Raw genomic sequence first — 22,374 nt, forward strand, 5'->3', positions numbered from 1 at the left:
ACAGACTCCCCTGACGTGATGAAAACATTTAATGACATAAAACATGAACAACAACAGTGGCACTCACACACAGTAACAATGGTGAACATGATCACACAAACAGTTTAAACACTAACAGTGGCGTTAACAGTTAACACTAACAGACATAAGCAAATGACATCGACACTAACATTAACCTCAACATTGACATTGACAATGACTAACACCGAGGCACGCACTATCGGGGGATTAAATAGACAATCACTTGACATTAAACTCTATGCAAGTGCATGCCAGCACAGGGGTGTGGCTACATACAAGGGTGAACCCCCCTACCCCCACTGGCCAAGAGGGGGAGTGTCCTGTGACAGAACCCCCTCCCAAAGGATGTGGCTCTCGACACATCCTTTCCAGGACTGCGAGCCCAGGCCACCGTGTACACATACGCAAACACTGTATGGCTTTGCCCAGAGCCCACCCAACATGAGGCGGGCTAGGAACCGAAAGCCCGAAAGACCTCTCAAAAGGAGGGAGGATGGCATTCCGGTACGCTCCTTGTAACATGCGGGGGAGAGGCATTCCCCGAGAGTTCCCCTTCCAGGATAGCAAACTCCAGGCTGCCGTACATACACACAGACAGACACAGTACGGCCATGCCCGGTGGCCACCCAGCACAAGGCGGGCCAGGAACCTCCCACCTGGGAGACCCTCTTCAGCCAGGGAGAAAGGCAGAGTGCCTGTCTCTCTCAGGTCAGTCCGACGCTCTCCCCGCGACATGATGCGCCTAAAAACACACACAAGGCACGAATATACATAAACAATTACGCCAATCCGCACAAACATAAGGCGCTGTGCTGCAGCGCCTGCTAATCCCACAGGCGCTGTAGACGTGTCCTCGGCCTTGACGAACACGTGGGGGGTGCACGTCCGCCCCGGTTCCGGCCGTGCTTCTTTCCCGAACGGTCCTCCTTTTTCCAGCCACTCTAGGAGCGCCCCAGAGGAGGTTTGCCTCTGAGGCTTTAGGTGTACCCCTCCAGTCTTGCTGGTGAGTCCATGAAAGGGAAGGAAACTGGGCTTCAGCCCTGCCCACCGGAGATCCCGCTGGCTCCACTAAACCACCCTCTTTACGGTCCTTGCGGGGCACATTGGTAATCCTCGGCCCAGGCCTGGTAGCCTCAGCCCCCCCAAGAAATTCCTGGGGGTGTTCCGCTCCAGCTCCGGCGTAGACGCAGACGCCGGTCACGCTCCTCTCCCTAATATCCTGGGATCCAGGCGGCAGCACGGGAGGTGCCTACGCACTTCCTGCTAGGAAGTCCGTCTTTTGTCGAGGGAGCTGGCGTCCTGTAGTGGCTGGTCATTCTGTGTCATTAAATGTTTTCACTACGTCAAGGGAGTCTGTGATGGCCCGAGTGCCGCAGGGTGCGGAACAGGATGTACAGACTCCCTTGACGTGGTGAAAACATTTAATGACATAAAACGTGAACGACAACAGCAGCACTCACACACAGTAACAACGGGGAATATGAACACACAAACAGTGTAAACACTAACAGTGGTGTTAACAGTTAACACTAACAGACATAAGCAAACGACATCGACACTAACATTAACATTGACACTGACAATGAATAACACTGAGGCACGCACTGATGCGGGTTTACACAGACAGACAAACACTCGACATTAAACCCCGTGCAGATGCACGCCATCATGGGGGTGTGGCTACATACAAGGGTGAACCCCCCTACCCCTGCATACGACAGGCCGTACCACGTGACTTGTGGAGGGGGGGGGGGGGGGCGTCCCGGGACAATTGTAGTGTTGATACGTTCTGACCTATTGGCTGTTACCATGAGAATTACCACTCATGTAACCATCACCTAGTGATACACAACCAAATAAAACATCCTGTGAATCACTCATTTGCACATTAGTAAACATGGCAATCCCCAGAGTAGGGAAACAAATACTACTGCTGCTTAATATAAACCCTTTAAAAGAAACAGGCAGCTAGAGGATATCCTGGGCTTTTGAGTGACATGCAGCTTGTCCAAGCTGCAGGCCATGTGGAGGGAACTGCAAATGTTATGATTTCCATCAGATGCTTCCCAGCAGTGCCCTTGCACACTTGCAAAACCCTGGAGTCAGTAAGCACGCAAACCGAGTGCAGATTCCTGCAGAAGTGGTGGTTTGGCTTTATAGCAACAAAAGGAGGAAAGGGATAAAATCTGCGATATGTTCTGCAGGCTGTTTGTTTTGGCATTGTGTCGGCAGCGGCCTCAAGGTTCAAAACATTACAACTGCGGCTCATTAGTGTCAACACTTAAAACAAATTCTTAAGCCACATAGAGCCACAAACTCTTTTAGGTCCAGGGTAACACTTTTCGTATACTTTTCTTGCAAAGTACCAAGTACTATATCCATACCTAAGCAAAACAGCTTGAAAAGCTGATTTAAAAGCTTGAAAGCACCGCCAAATGCCTCGTCCTTTGCTTATGAAACCTAGCTAATGGGCATGTTCGTCTAAAAAGGCTGAGATCCCTAGCAGGAAAAATGGTAGTGACTCCCTCGCTAAACAAGAAAAAGGATGGATCATATAGCACTGCAGAGGAGAAACTAATTTAACCACACTCAGTTATGTATTGGTATAATTAGTGTTTGGGGGCAGTACGGAGACAGGCTCGCCAGAGGCTACAGTAAGTTGAGAGGTTAGAGTGGGAGACTAATGGGCAAGAGAACCTGCTAACCCCAAAATCATAGCTCATTCAGAGCAGCGGAGGACAAAGTAATTCAAACACAGTAAGAATCAGATTATCAAGACAGACCCTGAGGCTGAAGTGTGTGTGTGCGGGGGGGATTCTGAATGTCATCATGATACTGTCCAATTAAAAAGGATTTTGCTCAATATCCAAGAGAAGGAATTGGGTTAATCAACACACTGTAGCTTGAGAGTGATGATCTAAGACCAGTATTAGTATTTAACATGAATATTAATAGATAGGGTGCAGTCAGTACCTGTGCAGTGTGACTGACTGGGATATTTATAGGGATATTCTGGTATAACTAACTTACTCTTTATCTAATGGTAATGTATTGTCATTTTTCACAGATACATTTTTGATGCATCTGTGCACTTAAAACTGAACAGCTTACTTGAAACACACCTATGGAGCAGGAGCAAGCAGTTAGTACAGTAAAAAAAAAAAAAAAAACAGAAATGTGAAATGTGTAATACAGCGATTTGATTCTGCATAAAGTGCATGTAAATTAGGATATAAATCAGCATAATTTGTTGTTTTAGAAACGGGACTACTTGGTGGAAAATGTTAGTGTCACGGACTGCTCTTCCCCCTACAGTGATGTGGTACGGCCCGCCGCGTGCAGGGGGATTCACAAATGCACTGTGTCTTTATTTGTGTAACCACGCCCCCCCGGATTGCACACATGTAGAGGGTTCAATGTTAATGTCTTGTGTGTCTGCTTAAACCCCCGTCCGTGTGTGCTCCCTTTGTTGGTCATTGTCACTACGTATGTGTCACTGTCGATCTTTGTAACCGTAACGTTGGTTTGTGTGTGTCACGAGTTACTGTGTAAGCGTTATTCATCTAATGTTAAGTGTAGATTCACAATTACAGTAAATGTTATATGTGAGTGCCACCATTGTCGTCTATGTTGTATGGAAATAAACGTCTTGCACCGTCGCGGAAGTCCGTGTATCCTGCCCTTCGCCCTGCGGTACTTGGGCTAGCAATGTTACAGTTAGCATTTTAGTATTAGAATTTTGCTTTAGATTTGAATTAGTATTTTGCTTTGCTTAAAAAGTGGATAAAACCTAATATTCACTATCTAAGAGTTTTTATTAATGTCATATTAAGTCTTTTTCATATAATATTACACTTATTTAGGTGTATATCTAATTGCTGTTGCTTTGATAAAGGGTATTTTAAGGCTATTTACAATACTGACTACTTGTTCTATTTGGTAACGTTATGTGTTTCAAACACAGTAAAGATGAATTTCCTGAGACCATGTCAACATACGGAGACCATGTTTCAAATTGTCTGTGGTAAGACATCTAGAGATTCATTCACAATGAACCCCCCAGAATCCCGTCATTCCTCTATGATCTTTTGAGAACATTTATCCCACAATTCCTAGTTACATAGTCACCAAAGCAACAGCCACCTAAAGCAAGAGTAGCAGATCATTTGGCACCTAAACTAGGCTGCCTCATTTTGTATTCTGCACGAGTTGGTTTCATTTGATTAATGACGTTTCACGCGTCGCTTCCAAATAGAGGTATTTGTGCGAATTGGATGTGATTCTTGAGGGCGTCTGAGCTTCTGCCAGATGTCTTTGCATTCGAGCCAATACCTGAAGTGAATGCAGTTTCTAGAAGCTTCACTATCACCTAGCAATCCACCCATGAACGACCTGTCTAGTCTTGCTTCAACTGAACTGTACTTAATTTTCATGCCAATTCAAGCATCTGCTCGAGACCAATTCCCCTTGTAAACGGGTAGTGGAGGCTAATTTACGACAAGAGTCTAGCCGGTTAGCCAGACACTAACGGCTCTTGAGGTTCTCTCATTCAGACATGAAGGAGCAGCAGGTTTCCATGTTATGTGGTTGCCAAACTAAATGATCGAAAGTTAAGCACTTCTTGTTTATTCTTGTACTTCCTGCTCTTGTTGAGCGATAGTAAATACCCGGAAAATATTTTAATGATTCTCTTTACACTTGAGTAATAGTTGTGTCACTGTGACGTACAATCCTTCAGAATTGAAAACGTAGGGCTATAAAGACGCTGCAAAAACAGAACAATAGAGAAAGACATAATATAGTATAATTATAAATTTGGCCACTTAACCAATGTGTGGCTGGGAAACCTCATAAATATATATCACCTGTATTGGAAAAATAGGCATCAAAACAATCTACATTAAATATTGATCAGTTTGAGTCTTGTGAAAACAGCATGTTGATAAAATTAAGATTGGAACAAAAAGTTCAGTGGAAACAAGTTAATGGTAAGAGTGACCTTTGTATTCAAGTCAGGTCAGCTTCAGCACGACAGCTGCAACGTGCTGTTCCTCAGATCCTCACTTTCTCTGTTATGATGATGGGGGGGGGGGGCACTACAGGGTTAGAGCTTCTGGTATGAGACTGCCTAATTCATTCAGTTCTGTGTGTAAATCAAGTGTGGTAGCATATAATTAGAATTAGGCAAATCAAAAGGCCACATTTTCCACATGAATGAGTGCTTAAATGGGACCCAGACACTGGACCCCTAACTAACAGACTGACACTGAAATAACTGTTTCCGCAGAGATTGTGCAGATGTCTTGCAAATACATTTTGTCCTACTTAGGGCTCTTAAAACTTAGTCAATTTTAGAAATGTTTTGTTGCTCCACCATGGCATTATATTAGTTGTGTAACAACTATTACACAATATTTAAATAAAAAATATACCAACTGCACAATTTTCATCTAGGAACAAGATAAGTTTGTGATTATGCTTAATGGCATCAGCACATCTGTATGTAGTGCCTGAGAAAAACTGCGTTCCAGGACGTAATCTTGTGTTGTGTTTACACTGACCTCCTCTCTCCTTATTTTGACCTCCTGTCTCCCAATTTACACTGAGTCTCCCTATTTTCTATTAATAATTTCTCAAAATTTCGTAGGCACAAAATCAAATGGGAGTTTTTCCCAATTTTTGTGTGGGATATGTATCATGGTGCCTGGCAACCCAAGCCAGAGGCAGAGGTGCGCATGCTCAAATGACCCTGCCTGATGTTTTTCACTCATCACTGCGCTGTGCTCCGCCTCCTCAGAGATATACAAACATTGCTCGAAAGAGGACTCATGACAACTTTGGTGATGCTAGGAAACTAGAAATGAACTACGCTGGCCACCGTAGATCTTACAGGCATGCCTTATAATCATGGGCAGGAATGGAAGGCGGCTCCACAAAGTAAAAAAGATCAGTGTTATTGTGTTCACCTACTTAACCTACTTAACCTCTCGACATGTTGTTTCTTGAATCCTGAGTAATGCCCCTTTAACTTATAGGACATAATTGCAACCTAAGTTGCAAAAATAAAACTGATCAGAAAAATCTCAATGACATTTTCAGAGCACCATTAAAGCTTCAACAGCCCTAACCGTGTTCACCTGCTTTGAGCTACTGTTCTGGCCATTTATGGCCCCTGCCAACTAATACCTAGTTCAATCTGCAAACCACAACATGTAACCTTGACAAAATTATGATATGCTGCAATTGGAAAATTGGTTAGTCATGATAATCAACTAAAGCTGCCTCCATGAGGTTCCTTACCAAAGGTGTGCTTTCACAGAAAAAGGAGCACACTTATGGGCCTATATCAAGTAATCCTAGCAACGCCGGGGAGACCATGACTTCCATTTTGTATTTCTGTTTGGAGAAGCGATCTTAGCACTGTGCAGCCACTCTATCACTCATTCTGCAAGTGTTTCGAAAAGAGTTTAATGCGCACAGGTTGCAAAAGCAGGCTCAACCAAGGCAGGTAGTAAATTACTTCTTGTCCAGATGTGTGTGGTTTTTCACGATCACCTGGCAGAGTGACTGAAGTGAAACCAGGATAACCAGTTTCACACTTCAACACCAAGTGCTTCATGTTCTGCTCTGAGCACTGTGTAGCAGAGCACTGTGACTTATGACTTTAACACTAAAAAGAGCCATGAAGGAGAGAGAGTGAGAGAGAGAGAGAGAGAGAGAGAGAGAGAGAGAGAGAGAGAGACAGAGAGAGAGAGTGTGTGTGCTCTTGGTGTGACAGCTCCAAGTGGCACTTAGAAACTACCCCCACAGGGACCTATTATGCTCAAAGCTGGCTTGGGAAAAAGACAGATATAAAGTCTATTAAAATCCTTAAGTCTGTTGTACCACTAAGTGTATGTTCCTTGAATATCGACATGATTGATAGGTCAGTATGGGATAAGAGTGAGCTTGGAGACTCCAGGGAGGCCTCCTTGATATTTCCTACATGCTCTTGATCTTTCACTATATATCATGAAATACTTCTGAGACCAGAGAGCTCTGTTTGGGGATAGAGAACTAGACAGAAAGATTATGTCATCACAACTTCAAATACATACAGATCACCAGTGCTGAAGGGAGAGGGATATAGGGAGCTGATGGAGAGAGGAGGAAGAGATATGGAGAGGGAGAGACACAAGGATAGGGAGATAGCCAAGAGCTGAGGGAATGCAGGTACTTAGTACTTCAGTATAGCACATGTCAAGCAAGGGTTATGGGGGGATACACTGGAGAGAGAGAGGAGCATGAGAGAGCGTTGAACAGACAGACAGATGGACCGGTGGGCACACAAACAGGTAGACAGGTGGCTAGACAGACAGGTAAAAAGAAAAAAGTATGAAAGAAATAAACTGGGGAGACAGAGAGCGAGAGAGAGAGAGAGAGAGAGAGAGAGAGAGAGAGAGAAGGGTATCAGTATCCAGGACCCTCAGCACCTGTGTCCTATTGCCTTCCTGAAGCTGTCAGTTCGAGCACTTCCACTACTGACAGACAAATATCCCCCACAAAGACAAAAGAGGAGGTGGAAAATGGAAAACAAGACCAACAACTGAGACTTAAAAGTTAGCGAGAGTATTACTTTCCAAATTTTGAAAGATATACCATTTTCTCAGAAATATAACTGTTGTAACCATAGCATTCTCAGTTCGTAAAGAGAAGCCTCTTCTTACCCATGCCTGTGGGACCCCCTTGATCGTCCAGAGTGGTACGAATAGCCAGAATAAGTGGACTCAGTGTCCATGGTGATGCTATCTTGCCTCAGCGATTGGCTGAGGGCCTTTTGGAGGTTGATTGGCTTGGGGCTGGGCAGACGTAGTGGGAGCTTGTGGGCGATTTATCTGGCAGGAGTTCGAGCTCGCTCAGGAGATTGGCGGAGACCGTGCGCTGTCGGGTGTCAATCTGGGACACAAGCCGGGGGGCTCCCAGCCATTAAGCATCAATCTGGAAAGACACAGAGAGTAGGATTTTAGTCCAAGTCAACAAAAGTACGCTCAAGTCCACGAACAAAATGAAATTCAGAGTTTTTACCAAGAAATGGCTGGTAAAACAGCAACCTCAAAAAGTTCCAATATACACCTTCTCTCATATCTGTTTTCAGCTAAACCTCATCTTGCCCAGTCAAGCATTTCTGCCAATGGCTTGGCTGGTTAGAGAGAAATATCTGCAGAAAAAAAAACACTAATACTTTTGAATACTGTTGGCGAAGCCAAAACCTTTAAGATTTCAGTCCAGTAAATTCTATTCTAAGATTGTTATAGATCCAGTTTTAAACCTGGTATTCAATTACTGCTATATATCAGCACCGCTGAGGTAAAAACAGTTAATTAATGACATTATAAATGTCGTAATAAAACAGAGGGCAATATGGTAAGTACTTCTCAAAAGTAAAAACAACATGCCTATCAGGTTACCAAGTAATCAGCGGCACTCTCATACCACATCAAGCCATCGCCAGAGAGATAGAAAGAGAGAGAAAGGGAGAAAAAGGGGAGTGAGAAAGAGAGAGAGAGAGAGAGAGAGAGAGAACTAGAGAAAGGCCAAACACACGAGGCCCCTTCTAGAATCAGACACATATGCCGCTGCAGTGGATGTCCTGGACGTTCTACCAGTCTTCACTGTATATGTGCATAAAGAAGCAACTTGTGACTTCATTAACTCCATCTCCCAATCGCAACCATCTGCACTCATGTGAATTTGAGGACTGTCCAGATCATGTGAAATTATGTCACCATATTAAGCACACAAGTTTTTTGCTTGTTTTTGTGGCAGCAATCTGGAGAGACTAGGCTAGGCTCCATCTGAACAGAAGCAGTTATAGCAAGGGAATCATTACGACAGTGGAATGATGTATCAAAGAGAAACTTGGGTATGGCTTGTGTGTGTGTGCATGCATGCATGTGTGTGTGTGGAGTGCAAAAAGATTCTTTGGTGTGAGCCCCATTACCAGACCTCTCTAAAATATTCTTGCATGTTACAAATTAGAACCAGCACTTTTTTCAAAGCAGATCTGCAGAAGACCCAATTAAGCACATGCAGAGAGAGAGAGAGAGAGAGAGAGAGAGAGAGAGAGAGAGAGAGAGAGAGAGAGAGAGAGAGAGAAAGATAGACAGAGACAGAGGGATAGAGACAGAGACAAGAAAGCTGTTGCATCTTTGAGGATGTGCAGCTGTCACTTTAAAGCAGTCTAATGAGTCTCAAGTTTCCAAGGAGAAGACCAGAATGGAGGACTCCAGTCAGGCTGGAATAAAGCATGAAGCCCAGTGTGAGACAACACAGAACACTAGGACTCTCAGAGCTGAGACTGAGATGTAAGGACTGAATATGAAAGTTTCAGGCAGGAACTAACAAGTAGAGCCCTGTCGAAATACTGCTCTCTCTCTCTGTGTGTGAATGAGTGAGTGAGTGTGTGTGTGTGTGTGTGTGTAAGTGAACTATTAAGAGCAGAGAAAGTTCCACTCTCTTTGCTATACAGTCTGTTTCTGGAGACAAAACTAGTAAGAACATGACAGACATAATTGTAAAAACATGATAGACATGATAAATTACACATTTAATTCTTGGCCAAGCACCTGGGAAATGCCACCCCCCTCCTAGCAAACCCAGCTGATTTCTACCCTCTTTGAATAACAACATTATATTAGTATTACACTATCCATACCATATTCCACCGGCTAAAGAGGAATTAGGTCTGGGTTGGGTTAATCTGGTTTCAATTCACATTACCCTGACTCGATTTAAGATTGATGTTAATTTGATTCAATTTGCAAATCAAACGGTAACTGTAATACTCACAGTGCTCATGTGCGGCCCTGGAGCGTAAATCGCATGTACCTGCGCGATGAAGCTGGGAGCATTGCACAACACGAGATGTCATTTTGTTGTAACTACTTTTTACTGCACTTTTGACAAAACCATTCCATCTTGGACCCCAGTGCAAAACCATTCCATCTTGGACCCCATTAATAGTGAAGGTGTATTTGGCCCAGACAGCAGCTTGCTGCTAATATGATTAGACATCATACTGTTACTAATTGCTTTTTCTACACTAACTAGTATCAGGATTCGTCTTCACTGCAGTATTTGCCAAATTTAGTAATCTGATAACTCCAGTGCAGAGACAATAAGCAAAGCCCCAGGGATTGGATTAAAAGGGGAAAAAAATGGAAATTTAGAGCCTTCCTCAAACTCAAGGTCACCTTAGAGTGTTATTCGACTTAACGGGATAACAAAAAAGACAGAACAAAAGTAGAACAAATGGCTACAAAATGCTTGGCCTCGTTTATGCTGTGAGTGCCAGGCAGCTACCACCATGCCAGTCCTACAGCAGTGTGGCGGATGGAGGATGGGTGCAGCATGGAGCCGAGGGTGTCCGACTGATATGGAGTCAGCCAGCTGCGCGTGATGAAGAGCTGAAGCCACATCACTTCGGGGAAGGGGGGTGGAAGAGAGGGAGGAGATGAGAGAGAGCGTGAGAGGACAGAAAGAAAGAGAAAGTGAAAGATGGCACAGACTCCCAGTGGCGGCTGGCCGGGGACCTAGCTCCCCCTTTCTGCTGCCAGCAAACACACTCCCCTCAGAGACTAGCACTGTTTGAAGGACGCACACACGTCACCAGTAAGCAGTGTATGTGTGTGTGTGTGTGTGTGTGTGTGTGGGTGGGTGGGTGGCCTGCTTCTAACTGAAAGTGAGAGAAGTGTGCATTTTGAGATACATTTTGAGCATTACGAGGACTCTCACACTGACCACAAAACCAGATGTTCCATCCCAAAAAAATCTTTTATTCTTGCCCCATGCACCTGGTGTGTTGCCTTTGTGGCCAAAGCTCTGGTGTGCTGTGTCTATGGCCATCGATACGGTGCGCTGTGTCTGTGGCCACAGATCAGGCTGAGATTACCGTAATGATGGTTGGACACGTCCTCCAGGGGGGAACGGTGCATGTGCTGGGCGACAGGGTGTCCAAGCTGGGAGTGGGGTGGCACCCACAGCCAATCATGTTACACATACCTGGACTTCGGAAAACCATAAAGCACAAAATTGATACCTTCCTTTTATGTCCCCAAATCGACAGCATCTACTTTCATCCAATCACAAACACTGACCCAACTGACCTGCTTTCCTTTACTAGTCCATTTGTCACCACGATGTCCTATGCACTGACAGTTTGCACCTCTTTCCAGAAGAAAGAATGGATGACTCATCTGCTTCATGAAGTCTCCACACTAGCTCATCCGCTCCGAATTGGTCCTTTCGTGTGCAGATTTCCTTTCGCTACAGTTCCTCACAACCGTTCATGTACATGTGCTGAGATTACCAGGTTCTTCTCCAAGTGTCCTCCTCCCTTGCCACGGTAAATGTTCATCTTCTTCTGACAGTCTGTCTCTGTGCTTCACCCTTGAATGAACATGCCCGTGATAACTGCATCTTTGCCAGTCATTTTTGATGGCGATTCCCGGAGAAGCTCTAAATAACTGTACTCTGCTTACACATCCTATTGCCCGCCCTCCTCCTACTTGTTACAGACAGACAGCAGGGACTAATGAGAAAGCTGGAATCAAATCCCAAATACCCAAAAATTAATCCAAAAGTTTTATTCACATGCCATTCCAAATGTATAACCTGAAGAAATCGCCTACAGTCACTTTCCATAGTTTTCCCATTGCATTAGGCATGCAATGCACACCCTTGGAAACAGGATTTTAAAGACAGAACATTTCAGAAAGCTCTCAGTATTCTGGAGCTAGAGCTGAGAAAGAGAGGTCCTGGTGAATCCCCTGTGATGGTGGGGAAGCGAGCTAACGTACCCATTCAGCACTTCAGAAGCCCTCGCTCCACACTCCGCTCTCCAGCACAACACTTCAAGGGATTATGCAAATATCAGTGGCGCTCGTTATTAGCAACCTGGGACACGGGGGATTAAAACGGCCCCATCGGAGTCAAAATATTCTAATACATAAACGTCATCTTCGGGCATTTAGCACTTACACAACCAAAGATATAATTTCTTAGTTATTATCGTGATATTGGCCTTTGTAATACTGAATTCACGAACGGCTGTGATATGCAAATGAGCCATCAAACCATTCATTATATATTTTTTGTGGTGTGAGGATCCCAACCAATCTCAGATACTGAATGCTTCAATGTGGACTGATAATCGCAGTATAGGCTTTTCTGTCAGTATCGTGCAGACCCACTTAGGCTCTGTCCAGCAAGCGGTCATTTGATGGCTACGTGAAGGGCTGCTCAGTGATGAGAGGACTGTCTGTGCCTGACGCGACATGAATCGTGCTGACGCCGCAGTATCTGTGGACCTTGCGGCTGATTAAACGGCAGGTAGAGATTTAGAAGCAAGCCGCGCACAAAACACGCATTGAGGATAGGCCGCATTTATAAAGCTTGCAAGCGCTGTTCCTGGATCTGCATGACATTTAGGTGTGTGGGAAGCCCTGCAATTGAGCATAGTGAGAAACTGACCCCAGGGCAGCAGTGAATCTGTGGAAAAAGGGACTTTGGAATCAGGGGTTTGCTGCAGTGGATAGTTAACATACATGTACCTTGTCAGTTTACCTAGGCTAGAAGGTGAAATGGAAAGCCAAGGAGCAGCTTCTTTACAACAGCCATTAACAAACAGAGCATCTTGATGGCATTTTATGGCCTTGGCGTTTCTTTCGTTTTTGTTTTGTTTTTTTAACCACAGATCATTGTTTCGAGCAGCTGTGATATACATGCCTAATAAGCCTGTAGGTCACCTTAGTACATATTGGCATTATTACTATACACTAGCAAATAGTTAGAAGATGTAGATGATTCAAAATTGGTAAACTCTGAGCATGAATTCAGGACCTCAGTAGTAAACTAGTAGAGATAGTTACTCTGAAAACAAATGAACTGGAAATTGTGACAATGAAAACTGTATTGTCCAAGCTAAAGTGCTTTGAGAGCACTTTGGATACTTCTGGGGATGAGCAAGTGCTCATGAATGAAGCCAAAATAAATAATCTGTGAAAAGTAAGTAAATAACTGGTTTATGTGTCTAGAGAACAGCAAAGAAGAGGTATGGCCTCATGCAGGAATCCTAACACATTCGCCTTCTTCCGTAACGTGACTGAAATTGTCAATATGAGTGTCTGCTAAATGCTTAAAATGTAAACGCAAGATCTGCCTAGTTTATGTACTTTGACTTCATTACAGATCTGAAAATTAAATACACAAATGCACAACCAATCTGGAGTTCTTTTTTACTTCACAGTACTAGAGATACTATTTATTCTAATTTAAGACCAATTAATCAAAGCAAGTCTGGCAAAGTCAATTTTCCTTGGTTATGCCTTGTACAGATTAAATGTTCATGAGGATTTTATAAACATTTATGTAAACATATCCTCGTCAAATGCTGGAATCCTGAAACTCGGGAGCTTATCGAATTGATATTTTGCCTCTCGACATATAAAAACAATGCAAAAACAGGACCAAGGTCATTTGGGGAGCCTTCGGTTGCCCTGCATATTAAGCAGCTGTCACAGCTCTGGGCACAGCAGCCTGAGTGGTAACCTGGCCCCCAACCACAGGAGTGCAGGTTCTCCTCCCTGCCCCTGCCCATTCAGTACTGCGGCTGCCTTCTGGAGCACACCACTTACCCCATACTGCTGTTACACGGTGCTCCTGTCTACCTTACTCCTATACAACTGCCTTCACAAACAGCCGAGGTTTTCTTCTGATGTGATCTGTGAGGGTGTGTGTGTGTGTGTGTGTGTGTGTGTGTGTGTGTGAGAGAGAGAGAGAGAGTGTGCCAGCATCAAATATCCCACAAAAGAGGCGAGTGCCTCTCCTACCAGCCAACCCCCCACAAACCTATGCGCACTCGATGAATAACGGCACAGTGACACGTGTGTCAAAATGAAAAACAGACGCACACTTTTTCATCCTTCCTCCTTGTTTCATCCCAGAAAGAGCATTCAAAGAAATAAATGGGGAGGGTAAGAGAAGGTACATCACCAACAAAAGTTCTTTCACTGAGCACAGCAAGAATACAGCTACATTTCAGGAAAGATTTTGTCACTATGTCGTGCAATGGACCTGAAAGAAAGGCATTCTTGTTAGAACATAATGCATTTGCTTTGAATCCACGTTGTGTGGTGGAATACAGGATGGAGAGAATGGGTGTTTGAGTGATGGCAGATGCCTAATTACATGATTGTATGAGACTGAGTGTTTATGAGTCATTCGAGATAGCCAGTCACATGAGTGTTTGTGAATGGGTGCCTATGAATGAGTGTTTATAAGTGATGCAAGATGGATAGTCACACAAGTTTATAACTGAGCGTTTGAGTGATGAGAGAGGAATGAATGTTTATAAGTGATGTGAGATGGATAATCACAAAGTAATTCTAAAGTACTTAGGTCATTTGATGGTCATTAGTTGAGAAAGCATGGTATGTGTCATCAGTTGTGGATATTTTGCCTTGCATATGCCAAGCTTTTAGTCACGTGACACAAAATACAAAATTACAAGCCTCAAAGTGTCCAAAAAATGTAGTTCTCTCTCTTGCACATTGGATTTTCTCCTGTCTCTTGCACATCTTTAGAGTTTCACAATTTCACTAAACCAAACAAAATACTCAGTGTAGTGGCAAGGTGTAAACAGAATGTTTCCTACGAGATCCCACAGACATGATAGTTAATTGGGATTTGTATACAGCATCAGAGACTAAAGCATTAACAGATAAGAGCTGCAATTCCCGTGGTTTTGACCAATCTCTAACAGAGATAAAACACACAATAGTTCTCAGTAATTCTCTTAAAATGCTAATGTAACAAATTCTGCCACATCTTATGCACCACATAACTTTAGTGACATAAACATGTTTCTGTCCTGTGTTCTCCTGGATAAGGGTGCTGTGAGCCAGTGAGTGTGTTCTTCATGCCTAACACACTTGCAGCGTTATAAAACCTCGCCCATGATTTAGGAAGCGCTGGATGCTTGGCCGTGGCCTTGAGGAGAGTGCTGTCCTACGTGAGGTCGGGTCTTTCAGTACATCACTGCTGGAGTCCCTACTGCATGACATACTCTACTCATTCAGCAGTCCTCAGCTGGGCGTGTGACTCACAACTCTCAAAATCCTGAAAAGGTTTGACATGAGAAGCATTCCGTTTACACGACATGCCAAATTGCAGGAATTTCTCACCTGTCCTATATTGCCCTTAAGGCGCTCAATCACAGTACCGAAAGACGCATTCACAAGGGCATGTGAGTGAGTAGTACTCAACATTTCTGGTGGGAAACAATATGGAGATGTCTGTTAGGTGGCCATATTGCCATCATTCAAAAATAATGCTCTTAGCGAAGACAGAGGCTGATGGGATTAATGGTCTTAACTGGACATTTACAAGGGAGAGAGCTCAGATGCCATCCAACGATGACATATGAGATTTGGAGATGGAAATGAGCTAATGGGCTAAAAAGCTAATGAGTGTTCCTTTAAGCCACATCAGGCACTGCCCCTCCATGGGCACTTATTACATCATCCTTAAAACCAACACTGAGTGAAGAATGACACAGGGCATTTTCTTAAAAGCTATTTAATAAACATTATAATGAAAAAAACTGATTTTAAACTAGTAACACAATTTACCTGAACCGAAATAGAATACTAGAAGATGGACTGCAACTTCAAACCCAACAAACTCTCCTTTTTAATCAACAAGGAATCTGCTGAACTGTTTTGTCAAAGGGCGTACATCAAGATGAACAGTGGCACAAACTGGAGATAAGGCAGACTTCTCCAGACTGGACCATGTTTATTTTCTTACAGCTGTTCTGTTGGTTCATTTGTTCCTGCATAAACATCCTCCCATAATGACCAGCCACACCCCTTCATTCCAGAACATTACAGAACTCCGAAGGAGACCCATAAAGGAGTAGGCACACAGAAAGTACTGCAGAACATTTTTCCAAACACTTACCTGCAACTTCTAACCCTAGCCTAAAAACCCAACGCCAAACCTGAGCCATCTCTCAACCTAACCCCTGACCTGTGGGATATTATTAGATTCGGTATGTTTCCCAAACGTTATTTTAGAATATGCCCCCGGTCACTGAGCTGCTGAGCTCTTGGAATTTAGGAACGAGGCACGCGTAACAGGAGAGGGCAGGAGGAGGAGAAAACAAAAACAAACAAACCTTCTCAGAGTTGCAGAAGCTCTGAAAATCATCCATATCTCACAGTCATTAGTGACACCACATCAAGTGTGCAAAACCGTTCCGTAAACAAGCAGACGAAACAGGCACTGCACCCAATCCCCACCCCGCCCAAAGCGGAACGCCAGTAACAGGATGACAAGAAAAGAAACAAAAGACATAAGAATAGAATAATGGAGAAGCTGAAACGTGCAAAGGCAGAGGACGCAATCGATTCACCGTGCATCTCCGCTCTGCAGACTAGCACAAGAGGAGTGTGCTGTGTGAGGAAGGAGACTGCTCATCGACGGTCAAAGTTGGGCTGCATTACCACGGCTAATCTTGGATTTGAATCTTTCTGCCCTTGTTGCGTGGCAAACTGTTGACAGCTCAGCTGGCGTGGCGCTCTGTGCAGTGGACTGTGAGGCAATGGCCCTGACAGAAGCGCATCAATACATGTTTACAAACTTTGCTGGATTCAGTGTGTTTTGTGACGTGGATGACTCTGATGGATGGCGGTGTAACTTTTTGACTTGGAGACTGCACTGTGAGCACTCCTGAACTATGTATTTGGAATCAAGATCTCAACAGAAAAGACGGGAAGGAGAGAGAGCGAGAGAGAGAAGGCAGAATGAAGAGAGACAAATCCTGGCACACAAAAGAAAAGGCATTGGCTCTCATCCAAACCAGAAATGACAACACACCCAACTTCAGTGTCCATAAGACCAAACTTGCAAACAAAGAAAAAGGAAAAGAGACAAAGACAATGAGTGAAATAGAGAAGAAATCCTCAAGTGAAATACCATCATACTGCTCTTTTAGTCTGAAAACAAGCCCGACAATGCCTCTGCATTCCAGTTAAGCGTGTTAAAACAGCTATAAAGGAATAGGACCATATAGAAAAAGTAGCCTAAATGGGGTTGGATTAGTACACCCCTTGAGTGGGAAAGTGCATTCTGTACATTGCTGCAGTCTTGTGAAGCCCATGGTCACTTAAAGTGAACCGAATTCATGCCACAGAACTTCCTCAACATTTTGGAATGCCACCTTCTCCACCAGGATGTTAGTAATAGGTGAAGGAGCAAGAAAAATCAGCGATGAAGAATTCACACATAAGGACACACACACAGACACTGATATACATTTGTATGGTCATACTCAAGCCTCTTTGATAAATTTGTCAGCTCCTCCCACCATACAGAGATAAAGAGAAGACTTATTTCTTTTTGCATTTCATCATAACTAAACCATAATGCTGACAGACATAACCTCGTGCTGTCTCTAAATATGACAGGCTTCATACATCATGTGCCCCTGAGAACCGATTACCACTGCAAGATTAATTAATTTTTCAAAAGGATGTGGATTAGAAAATGTCCCGTTCAGTCCTGTAAAACAGGTGAGAAGCATCTCTAAACGGGAGGTGGGAGTGGGCTCTTCAAATCCCACGTGAACACCAGGTACAATAATCACACTTTTTCACTGCTGTCAGATTCCTGGCACAGACAAAACTATATAATTGTCGATGTTGAATTATTCATTGAACAGCGGGGAAGAAAACCTTATTCTCCTGAAGAGACGACTGGTTTCCCTCTTTGGTGCCAAGGTGTGCTTAAAGTGAAAATCAATGTGTGGCGTTTTCTTGACATAACAGACACTCACAGTTAAAATGCATCAAGCAGTTAAAAACATCATTTTAATAAAGCATTAAAACATTTCAAAACTCTTTATGAAACTGCACTGGTCTTTCATCTTGTAAGTCTCTTCTGAAGTCTTTTTTTCAACAATGTTTTTGTCTTTGTTACATTGTAAATTGACCTTGAGTTTGTGAAAGGCACTGTATAAATAAAACTGAATGTTATTTATTATTATTATTTTGAGCCACAAATTAGTCAGGACTTGTCAATCTACTGAAACATAACATAAGTATTAGGCTAACTGAAGGAAAAATATCACGGTGCTAAAGATTCATACGTTCAATGTGGACTGGAGACATAGACTAAACTCCCCAAAAGGCTCACACTGTTAACGTTGCTTAGCCATGCACATAGACCCTGCTACTGGGGTTCAGGTTCGGTCCCAGGTGTGCAACGTGCCTTAGTCAACGCTGAATAATAACAATGTAGTGAAACGTGTAAGACTGACGTGTAATTGACGTTGTTGTCAAGACACTTCACCTCAGTCAAACTAACACAAAATCACCAGAGATTATGTGTGCACCAGTGGTTTTGGTATTCCGGTTATGTATTATCCGTACCACAGTGGTAACGAACGAGTGTTTGCCAACTCCCAATTCTACCTGTAGCCTCCCGCAGTCCAAACAAATGGCGGACGCAGCAGGAAACTCCCCGGTCCTCTCCAAGGCCTTGAGAGCCCAGCCCTGCTCCATAACCCAAGCAAGAGAATACAAACGCCTCTCGACTCACCGGTTCAAGCAGAGAGGAAGGGACCTGTACGGAACAATAAAACGCTGCCCAAAGACACAGAGTATCAGAAGTGGTAGAGAACAAGTTGGCGGCATTAACCTTTAAAGCAGCGTGTGAACGCCCGCGGCTTCCCACTCAGGAGCGATTTGGAATTCCGTGGAGCACCCACGGGGAATTCTCAAGCGCACCAGGATACAGTGTAAAACTGCAAGGCGACCAAAGTACGGAACTGACACTGTGTGTGCTAGACTTAAGTACTTTTTAAAAGAAAGCAAGCATTTGTTAGCCAACCGTATCAAGTTGTTCACATTAACAAAACCGCCGACTGAAGTGATATAATGAAAAAAGAAATTGAATAGCTCACCGTGGCTTCTTTAAAACATTTCGGAAGATAGGATACGTTGCTAGCTGGTGTCCAATTTGGGGGGGGTAAAGAAGACTATCTGGCGGAATTTTGCACGTTATCAATTTGTGACTAGGCAGACACAGACAACCCACAGAAATCAGAATAAGAAAGTCATTAGTGAAGCAGTCAATGAAGCAAAAGAAATGAATCCTGATGCAAAATTGTAGACATATTTCAACCCTAGCCCACTGCCCTCACGTAGCTCGCTAGCCAACTAAACCTTAACGCTCGGTTACCGGGTGGGCACGCGGAATACACCCGACGGACGTCGCGAATAATACGGCAGCCTACCTTTACCGACGCGTGGCAGTCCGACAGACACGAGGACGGGAAAATCATATACACGTAATCCTGCGGTTCAGATCACACTTTAAACTCAGCCGGTTTCGAAGCCCCAGTAATGGAAATAGCCTCGAAATATTTGGAATAACAGGGGGGCAGTGTTTCCTTTGGAAGTGAAAGGAAGGTGTAATAACGACTGCGACGCGCTAGGGGAACGGCAGACAATTCACTACGATGTAATGTTTCGTAACATAGTTGGATCTACATTGTTGAACTGCACAACTGACTCACGTGTTGCATATCCTTAAATGCATTTGTCTATTATTTGTCAGTAATGTGAGTGACAGGCTATTAGCAAGTGTAGCTATGTGCCATAGAAACAAACAGGATTAATAATACATTCTCTGAACGTGAGACACATAACGCAGTCAGTGAATCCATGGGTTTGGAGTTTATCAAAGGAATGGAGTGGTGTTTATCACAGGAATGGGATATCAGTCAACGTTATAGACTTAGTGAAGTATGTCTGTCTCTCTCGCTCTCTCTCTCTCGCTCTCTCTCTCTCTCTCTCTCTCTCTCTCTCCCTTCTCTCTCTCTCTCTCTCTCTCTCTCTCTCTCTCTCTCTCTCTCTCTCTCTCTCTCTCTCTCTCTCTCTCTCTCTCTCTCTCTCTCTCTCACACACACACACACACACACACACACACGTTCAGCAAATGTAGGCATTATATTAATGGGGTAATCCGAGTGCACGAGGCAGGACTTCAAGCCCACATGCCATTATAGCCTTTACAGGAGATAGTGACATTACAACATGCCCAGTTAAGAGGTTCCCTTATCCTGCTATTTTTCAGACTGTATCTGAGTTAACCTTCGAAAATGCTTGCAATAGACAAAAGACCGCTTCTTCTTATTATTATTATTAACACACACACACACACACACACACACACACACACACACACACACACACACACACACACACACACAATACACACATAATAATAAGAAACAATAATTTTATATAAGAAACAATAATTTTATATATATATATATATATATATATATATATGTGTGTGTGTGTGTGTGTGTGTGTGTGTGTGTGTGTGTAGAATATCTATTAAGATCATGCTAATCAACACCTTCCATTTAGCTCTGTCATCTTGCTCCTTCATTATTGAGACAACACAGGCAAACCCAGGCAATGCAAATCCTAGAATGCTCTGAACATGGAATGTAAGCATTATTTTATCTCACTGTCTCTTGATAGTTCTGAGGTTTAGGAGCCTTCTGAGCTACTAATCCACCTTCTCTGACTTCATGAATACTCCCATTATGTGTCTTTTGCAGACTTGAGACATACACTGGAGATCAAAATTAGAGAACAATTTATGAACACTTGATTTTTTCAGAAATAATGTAATCTTCATTGATCAACATTTGAAGGATTTTTTGTTAGGGGTATACCATGCCACTAGAACACTGTTTTACAAAATAACCAATGTATTTCAACATATTTTGCGGAAAACACAATGATCAAAATTAGAGAACAGCAATGGCTGTAGCACAGAAAGATTACAACAAAATTTATGAAGGTTACAACAGTCACCAATCAGTAGGAAATGTACAGGCAGTTGCTTTGAATGACTTCAGCACATCTGCGGCCACAGGACATCACTAGTCTCTCACACTGCTCTAGTGCGATTTTGGTCCACTCTTCCTGCAGTCTCTTCCACAGTGACTGTTTATTGGCCATAACTTTGTCACCAAGGATTTTCCAGAGGTTTTCTATTGGGTTTAGATCGGGACTCTGGGCTGGCTATTTCATTGTTTCAATGTTTTCAGTTTCAAGGAACTGCTTTACACGTTTTGTTGTGTGACGGGGCATTATCCTGCATGAAAATTGCTGGCTGATTGAGTGATGAATGCAAGGAAGGAACCACATGTTGAAGTTTCTGATACACACTTGCATTCACTCTGCCATGTAGCTGTATGAGAGGTCCAACTCCTGCTGCCGAAAACATTCCCCAAACCATGACACTTCCTCCTCCACCTCTCAGTGACTTCTTTGCACACTTTGGGTTCAGGCTTTTCCCAGTTTGTCGACAAACATAATGTTTCCCATCAGACCCAAATAAATTAAACTTGCTTTCATCACTAAAGTGAAATCGGGACCACTTCTCCTCTGTCCACACAACATGCTCTTCAGCAAAGGTTAGTCTAGCCTTTTGATTCTTTCTGTTAATTAGAGGTTTGGTCTGCAGAGTGGGCTTTCAGTTCAAATGCTATTAAACATCGAGACACTGTATGGCGAGACAGAGCTTTACAATGTTCAGAGCTGAACCGGCGAGCAATTCCAGCTGCAGTGTTGAATCAATTATCCATGGAGATTATCGTGTCCTGTCTTGCATTTGTCTTTCGTGGGCGACCAGCCTTCTTGGGGGACTTGAATGAGTTTATGATGTTTTAAAGATGCAATATTCTAGAAATCACAGATATGGAACGATCAACTTCTCTTGCTATGGCTGATAGGGTCACCCCTTTGGCCTTCATCTGGACAACCTGCTGCCGGAGGGTTTCAGTCACTTTGGAACGGCTCACCATCTTGCAAAGTCAGTGAATACTGGAATGTTAGGCTGCCAGTTAAATAGGGTTTGTCAGATAATTCAGGAAATTAGCACCAGGTGCCAGATTAACACCAATAACCTGCAGGTATCTGAAAGTGTTCTGTAAATTTGATCACTGTTCTTTTTTAATTATCTCATTTAAATTTTTATGCTGTGCTTTAGAATATATACAACTCATGAAATAAGCTTAAAATACTGCTCTTTTACTCCTGTTAGGATAAATTCACATACGACTACACAGTGACCTTGACATTTAGGAAATTGTGTGTTGTTCTCTAATTTTGATCTGCAGTGTATGTGTTTTCCTTTTTAATGAGAGAATTTTTTTAAAGGAAACTGGTCACTGATCAGTGAAAAAAGGACCTTAATGTCTTCAGTGCTTCGAGCAGGCCGCGGGTGTTA

The 22,374-nt window shown here is 43.4% G+C and overlaps 1 long non-coding RNA gene across 1 annotated transcript; it reads right to left on the bottom strand.

Annotated features, from left to right (window-relative positions):
* Window positions 1–11: 11 nt before the first annotated feature.
* Window positions 12–19,546, bottom strand: LOC145655915 (uncharacterized). Its single transcript, XR_014121750.1, has 3 exons — window positions 19,358–19,546; window positions 7,728–7,998; window positions 12–763 (listed from the first exon to the last, which is right to left on the bottom strand). It is a non-coding gene; the product is annotated as an uncharacterized LOC145655915 (long non-coding RNA).
* Between the last annotated feature and the right edge of the window lie 2,828 nt (window positions 19,547–22,374).

The sequence above is a fragment of the Electrophorus electricus genome, unplaced genomic scaffold, assembly GCF_041902795.1.
Source record: "Electrophorus electricus isolate QZ-2024a unplaced genomic scaffold, ASM4190279v1 Scaffold393, whole genome shotgun sequence".
In the NCBI taxonomy this organism is placed as follows: domain Eukaryota; kingdom Metazoa; phylum Chordata; class Actinopteri; order Gymnotiformes; family Gymnotidae; genus Electrophorus; species Electrophorus electricus.